Source organism: Schistocerca gregaria, chromosome 3 (genome assembly GCF_023897955.1).
Source record: "Schistocerca gregaria isolate iqSchGreg1 chromosome 3, iqSchGreg1.2, whole genome shotgun sequence".
Taxonomy (NCBI): domain Eukaryota; kingdom Metazoa; phylum Arthropoda; class Insecta; order Orthoptera; family Acrididae; genus Schistocerca; species Schistocerca gregaria.
In genome coordinates this window covers 315,091,423-315,102,056 of record NC_064922.1, presented here as the reverse complement: position 1 = coordinate 315,102,056, position 10,634 = coordinate 315,091,423, and the positions used below count along the sequence as shown (strand labels likewise).

Genomic DNA, 10,634 nt, shown 5'->3' with positions numbered 1-10,634 from the left:
GTTCTTCGCGGCGGGGCACAGTCGCCAGTCCGGATGTAGCCCATCTTCCACACTGATCGCATTCTCCGTCGTCCTATTAATAATAAATTGCTTTTTCCTCGTCCAGTTCCAGATGACGTTCTCTCTACAAACGAAGGTGAGTCAGGTTGACTATAAGATGATGCTGGTTACAATATGGTGTAGGACGTAATTTAATTTTATGCATCTTTTCGCCTGTGATGACCTCTCCATTTACAATGTTATACCATACAGACGTTATGTCCAGCATAGGAACTAGGTTATTGATGTTCGCCCACATATGTTGCCACTTTTTTTTTCCGGCTGTTTCTTTTCAATCGGACTTCGCTGTCACTTCGTCAGTTCAGTGTATTGCCTCTCCAGACAAACCAATAGATGGCAACAAGCAGCTTGTGAGCGATGTCATCGGGTATTGGTAACACGGAGGCGCTATGATTGATTCTACTAAGAGCAAACACACTCAACACAGTTCGAACAATACTCCAGGAACATCAGACTATGTCTCTCAACAGTTTCCAACGATCGCAGTTTATAAATGTAAGTTGCCAGTTCGTCTTGGTCCTCTCGCGCGGGTCCGGCAGCAAAGTCATTCCTAGTTCCTTAACCTTCTCAACACATTGCAACCAAGACGATACCGTGTATTCATCAATTGGACCGAGAGGAAGAATATTAGATTTGTGTTCATTTATCAACGCACCGGAGGAATGCGTGTACTGTGTGGTCAGGCGGCGCACTGCTTCAATATCATCTGTCGTATTTACAATGACGCTAATGTCATCAGCATAAGTATGGCAAACTGTTTTGGCACTAAAGACCGTGGGGCCGGCGAGTTGTGCATGCAGATAAAACAGTAGCGGCTCAACCGCGATGGCAAACGACTTCGAGAGAGGCAGACTTTGGCGAATAGATTGTTTTATGGGGACACGAGTGGTGAGCTGACTATTAACCTTTATATTCTAGACGTTGTTCCAACGATACATTTTCGTAAAAGCTGAAGGAACTAATAATGGAATCCCATTTTGTGTATGACGTTTGTTAAAAACTACCGGCTAATGCTATCAAAAACCTTTGCGAAAATGCCTAGTTGACATTTACAGATCCAAGTTAAATGTAGGACGTCCTTGTAGGCACATACAGCATTCGTCATGGATCGACCTGTGCCGACGCTCGTCTAGTGTGGCCCAATAACTTCCGTGAGAATGGGTTTCAGCCTATGATTAAATAAACGAGTCAAGATTTTAAAATCAGCGTTCAGCAATGTAATCGGTTGAGAATCGTGCAAAGAGCGGCTGTGCACTTTTTCGGAAATCAATACGACCAAGCCTTGAGTGAATTCTATTGGAAAGGGCTCGCCTTGCAGAAATTCATTATACATAGTTGTTAATTCATCAATAAGGGCCCAGAAGCGTGTGTTAAATTCTACGGGGAGACCGTATAATTCTGCCGCTTTGTGGCCGTATGATCCTGTCACGACAACCTTGAGTTCTTCAGTCGTGATATTTGCCAGAAGGTCAACATTGCCGTCAGCAGTAACTGTCATGCAAGGGGAGACTTCTTCCATTGAGGAGTCGATTTCCAGCTCCGCATAAAGATTCGTATAGTATGTTACACCACATGGTTTCTGATGTTCTGTGTGTTGTACTCCAGACCTCGGTCGTGTTGAAGATTTTGGAGTAGCTTATGCCTTCCACGTTTAGCTTCCCTGGCAATATGGAAGATAGAAAGCTTTTCCTGCATAATATTAGTTCCAGTCCGAGCTCTTACTTTAGGACCGTCCAGTGACCGTCGCACCAGAGTTGTAATTTCTGCTTTCATACGTTTTATTCGAAGGTTTTGGCTGCTCATCGCTGCGGGATCACTGTAAAACTGTTGCAAGCATGAGAAGTAAAATTCTAATGTGCGCTTCCTCCAGTATGCTTTGTACCGGGCATATTGGATCATACATTTCTTTAATTGTGGCTTCACGAATTCAGCCCACCAAACTAAACACCGAGCGTATCTCGCTTAATTGCCCATACACCTGTGCCAAGTGCGTATGATAGATTGCCGCAGTTCGACATGTCGAGGAGGGAGAGACTTAACTGCCATACACCGCGTCCCAAAAAGGTTGTTTGTGAGATATGGCCTGTAAATTTTTCTGATCACTATCGATTCCATATAACAGTCAACTATATTAAGCAGACAGTTACATTGTGCAGGAATCCTTTGGAAGCATATATTTTGTCTAGTCGACTAGCTGAGGTATTGCACACGTAGGTGTACGCCGGAGCCTGTGGACGAAGATGGGTCCAGGTATCTATCAGACCGAAACCATCCGTAAAAACTTATTTTTCACAAAAATTAAAATTCGGGCACTGATCCTCGCGGCAAAACACACAGTTAAAATACCTGCCTGAAGGTTTATTACGTCTGACGTTAGTGAATGATCGTACTATGGTTTTTCTATAAAACTCGAGTCTGTCGCGTCTACCGTCAGACCCAGCTGCGGCATAGATATTTACTAAAAGCAACGCATTTAGTTTTGCCGTGATTCCGCGCCCAGTTTCAAGCAAAGTGTCTAATTCACACTGTATGCCAGCTTTATACAGGATCGCTGTTCCATAATCATCGCCTATGTTCACAATGGCTTCGTATACAGTAACAACTTGTATCTTATTGGAAAGCTATACCCTCTTTCACAATCTTTCTATTCCCATAACTTCAGGAAAAATATTATACTCAGCCTAGTTAAAGACGTCTAATCTAGCAAAATATTGCGTAATTATTATCTCCCAGTTACAGTAGCGTTAAACGATACAAATATCAAAAATACTAGACACTGAGCGCCTGGATATAGTGAGAGTCGGCGCCTTCACCTTAATGTCAGAATCTGAAAATTGTAGTAGTAGCCTTTTTCAAGCAGATTCTGTTTGCCCGTTCTATGTAGTCGCTTGGTATCGGGTTAAATTGACATACTCGCCTATGGCTTTCGTAAACGAAAATTTCATTGTAACCCCGACGTGATTTTAACACGCAAACTTCCGATCTGGAGTCAGACGCGCTACCGTTGCGCCACGGAGTCGACGCTGCTAAGCTCTTATCATGAATAGGTTCCTCGAACACTTACTGTACCGTTCAAACCTAAGAAATAATGACAGTAGGATCCACGAGAGACTCTTCAAAGACGTACTTGCGCTGGCGGGGGTGTAACTCAGTGGTAGAGTGTCTGCTTCGCATGCAAAAAGTCCTGGGTTCAAATCCCAGCTCCTCCAATTTTTGTTTCTCCGTGCAGCAGTATATGAAAACTTTTCTCTTACCGCCATGTTCTATAAAATTCAACGTACAAGGTTCTTCCCCAAGCGAGCGGATCTCGTACAGTTCGACCTCATAGCGGGAGGAGGATGACCTGCAAGACACAAAGCTGCGATCCCCCCCATTGAAATGTTGCTCCAAAGCCTTCGTATGGCGTGCGGAGTGCATCACAAACATGTACGTGCAACTCATACTGACAAGTCATTTTTTGAGTTATTTAAAAATGAAGGGGGCACCCGGGATTGGGAGCTCCAATGTTGGACGGGTGACGTAGCCCCGTAGGGAAATAGAGGAAGGCGGTGTTCGCTCTGTCTGCTTGCCGGGGGGTATCATCCGAGATGTGGAGGAGGTCCTGCAGGGGGCGATAGACAGCACTGGTTGCACCCGACTGCAAATTGTTGCTCATCTCGGCCCAATGACTCCTGCTGTCTGGGTTCAGAGGTCATCCTCAGTTCATACAGGCCGTTGGCGGCAATTGTGAAGGCGGGAAGCCTCGCTCGCAGTGTGAAATCTGAGCTAACTATTTGTAGTGTCGTTCCCTTGGAGCTGAGTGGAAGGCTTAAACCAGAGCCTCAGACGATTCTGCCGAGATCTGGGGTGCAAATTTCTCGACCTCCGCTATCGGGTGGAGAAATGTAAGGACCCCCTCAATTGGTCAGCCGTGCACTACACGCAGGAAAGGGCTAAAAGAGTAGCGGAGTACGTGTGGAGTGCACATTTGGGTTTTTTAGGTTAGAAAATTCCCTCCCTAGGCGCGACAACACGCCCTCAGAGACGCGACGAAGTAGCAGTAGGCAAAACGCAACAGGGAAAGACAATATTAATGTGGTAACAGTAAACTGCAGGAGCGTGTATAGAATGGTCCAAGAACTGCTCTCATTAATAAACGGTCACAATGCCCACGTAATACTAGGGACGGAAAGTTGGCTGAAACGTGATGTAAACAGTAATGAAATTCTAAATTCAATTTGGAATGTATACCGCAGACACAGGCTGGACAGTGAAGGGGGAGGCGTTTTTATAGTGGTAAAAAGTGCAATAGTATCGAAGGAAATTGACGGAGATGAAAGATGCGAAATGTGAAATAATTTGGGTGAAAGTCACGGTTAAAGCAGGCTCAAACATGGCAATTGGATGTGTCTATAGGCCCCCAAGCTCAGCAGCTGTTGTGGCAGAACACCTGAAGGAAAATTTGGAAAATATTTTGTATAGATTTCCTGACCTTGTTAGAGTTCTGGGTGGAGATGTTAATTTACTAGATACAGACTGGGAGACTCAAACGTTTATAACGGGTGGCAGGAACAAAGAATTCAGTGAAATTTTTTTAACTACATTACCTGAAAATTACCTTGAGAAGTTAAACAGAGAACCGACTCGAGGCGATAACATATTAGACCTTCTGGTGACAAACAGACCCGAACTATTTGAAACACTTAACGCAGAACAGGGAATCAGCGATCATAAAGCGGTGATTTCAGCCGTAAATAGAAATATTAAAAAAGGTAGGAAGATTTTTCTGTTTAGCATAAGTGACAAAAAGCAGATTTCAGAGTACTTGACGGCTTAACACAAAAGTTTTATCTGAAGTACTGGTAGTGTTGAAGATCTGTGGAGAAAGTTCAAAACCATCCTATAATATGCATTAGTTATGTATGTGCCAAGCAAGATCGTAGGAGATGGAAAAAAGCCACCGTGGCACAACAGCTGAGTTAGAAAACTGCTGCGGAAGCAAAGGTAACTTCGCAGCAAACAAACATACCCAAGGCCTTGGAGACAAACAAAAATTACACGAAGCGAAATGTAATGTGAGGAGGGCTATGCGAGAGGTGTTCAATGAATTTGAGAGTAAAGTTCTGTGTACTGACTTGGCAGAAAATCCTAAGAAATTTTGGCGTTGTCAAATATGTAGGTGGGTCAAAACAATATGTCCAGGCACTCTGTGACCAAAATGGTCCTGAAACAGCTTTGGAAAAAGACATTTAGTATTTCAGCCTTTAGTCTGTCATCCTCTGTTTCACAGAGGAAGACGGCACTGTAGTGCCTTCTCTAGATGGTCGCACAGATGAGAAAATGGTAGATACTGAAATAGATGACATTGGGATGGAAAAACAATTATGATCGCTCAAAAGAGGAAAGGCCGGTGGTCCTGATGGGATACCAGTTCGATTTTACACTGAGTACGCGAAGGAACTTACCCCTCTTCTTGCAGCGGTGTACTGTAGGTCTCTAGAAGAGCGTAGCGTTCCAAACGATTGGAAAAGGGACGTCCAACAGATGTGCAAAACTAGAGACCTATATCTCTAACGTCGATCAGTTGTAGAATTTTGGAACACACATATATGCTAGAGTCTAATGATTTTGTATGGAGACTAGAAAACTTCTCTGTAGGAATCAGCATGGGTTTCGAAAAAGACGACCGTTGAAAACCCATCTTGTGCTATTCGTACACAAGACTCATAGGGCCATAGGCACGGGTTCCCAGGTAGATGCAGTGTTTCTTGACTTCCGCAAGGTATTTGAAACAGTTCCCCACAGTCGTTTAATGAACAAAGTAAGAGAATATGGACTATCAGACCAATTGTGAGATTGGATTGAAGAGTTCCTAGATAACAGGATGCAGCATGTCATTCTCAATGGAGAGAAATCTTCCGAAGTAAGAGTGATTTCAGGTCTGCCATAGATCAGTGTCGTAGGACCGTTGCTGTTCACAATTAGTATAAATGACATCGTGGATAACATCGGAAGTTCACTGAGGCTTTTTGCGGATGATGCTGTAGTATATAGAGAGGTTGTAACAATGGAAAATTGTACTGAAATACAGGAGAATCTGCAACGAATTGACGCATGGCGCAGGGAATGGCAATTGAATCTCAATGTAGACAAGTGTAATGTCATGTGAATACATAGAAAGAAAGATGCTTTATCATTTAGCTACAGTATAGAAGGTCAGCAAGTGGAAGCAGTTAATTTCGTAAATTATGTGGGAGTAGGTATTAGGAGTGATTTAAAATGGAATGACCATTTAAAAATCATCGTCGGTAAAGCAGATTGCAGACTGAGATTCATTGGAAGAATCCTAAGGAAATCCAGTCAGAAAACAAAGGAAGTAGGTTACAGTACACTTGATCGGCCACTGCTTCAAAACTGCTCACCGGTTTGTGATTCGTACCAAATGGGGTTTATAGAAGAGATAGAGAAGATCCAACAGAGAGCAGCGCTCTTCATTAGACGATCATTTAGTTATCGGGAAAGCGTTACGGAGATGAAACATCAACAAAAGCCCGTACCGAGCTATTGAGCGTCTCTCTTGCAGAGTCTTCCACTGGAGTCTATCGAGAACATACCTTCACCGAGGAGTCAAGCAGTATATTGCTCCCTCCTACATATATCTCGCGCAGAGACCATGAGGATTGGAGCCAACACAGGGTCATACCGACAGCCTTTCTTTCCATTGCTCTACGACGTTTATTTTTTCCTCTACCAACTTTTTTTCGTGTAGCGCTGCTCTCTGGAGCCAAATAACGCTGCACATTGCTGGCTACCAACTTGTTTGGTAATGACGTAACCGCTAGGACGCAGATGAACGTTCATCTTTTGAGAGTGAGTTAATTATCGCAGTCAGCAGGACTCGAACCTACGTTCCTAGACGGAAACTGATTTGAAGTCAGACGCCTTAACTACTATTTCTTCCATTTTTGTTCTTTTTTTTTTTTTTTTTTTTTGAGACATGATTCGAACTTGCAATCTTCGCATCCGAAGTGCGACGCCTTATACTTTTTTTTGGTCCTGGGCCTCCTGGGTGTAAGCCAGGTATCGTATCCACCTTTTTGTGTACCTCTGGTGGGACACGAACGCACAATACCCGGTTCAGGATACCGATGCTTTAACCATTTCTTTTTTCTATTATTATGTTCATGTTGTTTTACTAGAAAGCCAGGCATCCTAGGCTCTTTTTTGTTCAGAAGTGCTGTGGTAACAGGAAGGCGGAGGCTGAGGCCTGGCCAAAATGCCTCTCCCCTGAACTGTCACCACATCGCCCTACCTCTTCTTAGTAAAGAAAAACTGCTTCGGCGTGACTCATCCGCCAGGAATATAACAGAAACGTTTCCTTTACATGCACATTTACATCTCTTAACAGTGTAAATGAATATAATGAATACTTCATATGTATTTATGAGAGCCATTAAGACCGTTCACTTTGTAGGTCATAATTGCTTCTTGCTCAACAAAAAAGAAGAAAATAATTAATGAACAAAATAAAAATAAAATAACACTTCTATCGTTGTTTCTCTCCCATCGTGTCTACGGTGACAGTCGAGTATCTACGATCCGCGTTCCTCAGCGTGGCATCTGTCAATAAATTTTTTGAAAAGCTCCACACAGACGTTTTTATAATACCTTAGCTTGTGGAGACATCGACGTGACGTACTTATTAATTAAAATTCCCCTCACTGTCTTCTTAGGGCTTCACTTCTTGCTTCCGAAATAAAAGTGTAATCCACCAAATCAGAAGTACATGAATGTAATCTTTCTGTTGTGTCTCGGCAGTCCAAGTGGATAACGTAACGTTCATTTTACATGACGATTCCGTCCTATAGTGGTTGTGCAACAGTCGCTTACTCAAAAAGTTTGCAAAATTAAACTTAGAGATTTGTGTACTCAGCAGTCATTGGTGCTGTATCAGTAAGCACATCAGAAAGACTTCTCTACTTCAGTCGTCCACATTGAAAAGGTAGTAACCTGTGTGACCTTTGAGCCAGTTAACTGCATGTCGTTTGGTCTGAGGGTAGGGGGCAACCTGTGGAGTGAGGAAGTCAGCTGGCGTCATGCTTGCCAACAACTGTCGAATGACCGCCCAAACATCACGCACTTGCTCACAAACAGATCGATGTTCTTCGCTATCTTGCAAACTGGAAGTGTTGTAGAGGGGTGAATCGGCCTGATGAATGGAATGCAGCCTGGCATTACTGGCTATTTTGCGACTCATTGTGGTATACCAAGACGCTCGAACGTGAGATGGAGGGTTATTTGGGACAACATTTATGATCATAATTTACCAACTGTGATAAAGTCCAAACCCCGGAATGATATCGAAGACAAATATAAAGCTCAAAGTCTGATAAAGTAGCCCCACCACCATTACGTCCTTCGCCGGAATTCTTGTCCGAGCTTAACTATATTCCAGCAGGAATTATTGTAAATATGAAGGTCGTTTGTAATACGGTGGACATCAGTTGGGGTGCTTGGGTCCGATGGTGAGATTTCGTTGAGATGATGAGCAGCGAAACTGTGTAGAGTGTTTTTCCACAGCTTATACATGCGGCTGACATAGAGTGCCTGTGCCTTTTTATATAAGTCTGTGAGGTTTAACCCTCCGTTCCGGTTGGGGAGCGTCAACGTATCATATTTAACTTTGAAAACAGTGCCTCTGGACACAGAATGGCCAAGGGCGGACAGAATTCTATGTGCAATGCCACGGGGAAGAGACAACACTTTAGCTACATAGTTTATTTTCGAGATGATACAAGTGTTGACAAGTTCGACTTTTTATAGAGCATTCAGTTTCCTCATGCTATGCATTTGTACGCATGCCCTAATCTTGTTCAGTAAAGCTCTATAATTAACAGCAATTCTAGTCGGCATCTTCCTCCTAAACACTTCAGACTGGAAATTTCCTGTAATCGTGCATGTTGTGGTGGACCTATTCCCCTTCCGACATTCATTAGTCCAGATTTTTCCCAGTTCACTTTGACTTTCGCTTCAGATGCCGCCTCATATCGTTGAATTACTTAAAGTGAGGACCCCACTTTGTGGGCGTTCACGACGAGAAAGCCAACCTCATCTGCGTACACGCGGCACACAGTCTTCTGGCCATTGATTTCCAAACCTTGCAGCTTAGCCGTCAGCGTAGAGTGCCATCGACATCGGACATTCTTGTCTCACCGAACACGCAATATCAATAGCACAACTGAGGTGACCATTAATTTGAATTCGTGACGTACTATTGTTGAACATATTTTCGACGACTTTGATGAACTGATGCGGTAAGACCATTTCCTGCATGACGCGGAAAAGGAACATATGGCTCACCCTGTCGAAATATTTTTCAAAGTTAATCATTAATTTGCAATCCTCCGCTACGGCTATTACATCTCCGTAGTCCGTGAGCATGTGGTAAATAGAGCAATCTCTACCGACACCGGTCTGATACTACCCACTGATTGTGATCATGACTGTTTTAAGCCGTTTGCTGAGAAAACGAGCTAACATTTCAAAAACACTATTTAGCAACGTCAGAGGTCTCAAGTTTTTGAGGGTTTTACTGCACGGGGTTTTGTCAGACCACAATTCCTTGTCGAAATTCCTGTGGAATGTCGTTATTTTGGTTCAGTAATTCATTGCATATTGCTAGTAGTTTAGATTTTATTTGCGGCCAGAAGGTTTGATATACCTCTGCAGGTATTCCGTCGCAACCAGGAGACTTATTCTTCTGACTCAGAAGAAAAATTGTAAGACATTATCCTGCGGTCACCTCCGTAATCAGCTGATTCGCCTCCGTAGGACCGAGTCTCCTTGATAAATTTGTCCTAAAATCTGCACGGTACCATCCGTTACTTTAGTAGACATTAGTTCTTGGTAATACTCTTGAATCGCACTCATAATTTCACTTTTTTTGGTAAGTATTGCGCCGGTGCTGGTTCGGAGTTCTGTCAATATTTTCCTACTGCCTCTTTTACTTTCACGTAACATATGATACATGGCCGCCTCTTCTGCCTGCATCGTCTTGGGAACTCGTATTCGAATTTGAAACCCTTCCAACTGTTTCCATTTCACCGATAAAATTTTTGCTTGAATTCTTTTCATCTGTGCAGAATTGCCGATAACGACCGCGTCAAATTTGTACAACTCCCGAAGACACAAAGTGAAATCCATCGTCCATTTGTATCACTGACTTTTCTCATGGGAGTAAGTCATTACGGTTTCCTGATTTGTGGTTTGTCACATTTGAGCTACCATTCTATCGCGAAGTTCACATGCAGTTGACAGTGAAGTTTCTCGACAAATAGGATCTTACAGATACGCGATATTGAACTTCCATAATACTCGACTACGGTATGTTTCTTGTTTCTTCATGCTGACGGTATAGATATAGGCAGCATGGACACAAAGTACAGTAGGCCATATGTCATTGTGTAGCAGGTGTGACCTAAAATGACGCGATGTATAATTTCTATTTAATCTACTAGCGAAATGGCTTGTAACATGAGTAAAACCTGCCGCGGAGTTCTTAAATGATCTGCTTTAGTTCGACACAGTGATTAAAA

At 43.1% G+C, this 10,634-nt stretch overlaps 1 non-coding gene across 1 annotated transcript; it reads left to right on the top strand.

The window, feature by feature from the left end:
- Positions 1–3,197: 3,197 nt before the first annotated feature.
- Positions 3,198–3,269, top strand: Trnaa-cgc (transfer RNA alanine (anticodon CGC)). Its single transcript has one exon. It is a non-coding gene; the product is annotated as a tRNA-Ala (tRNA).
- Positions 3,270–10,634: the final 7,365 nt, after the last annotated feature.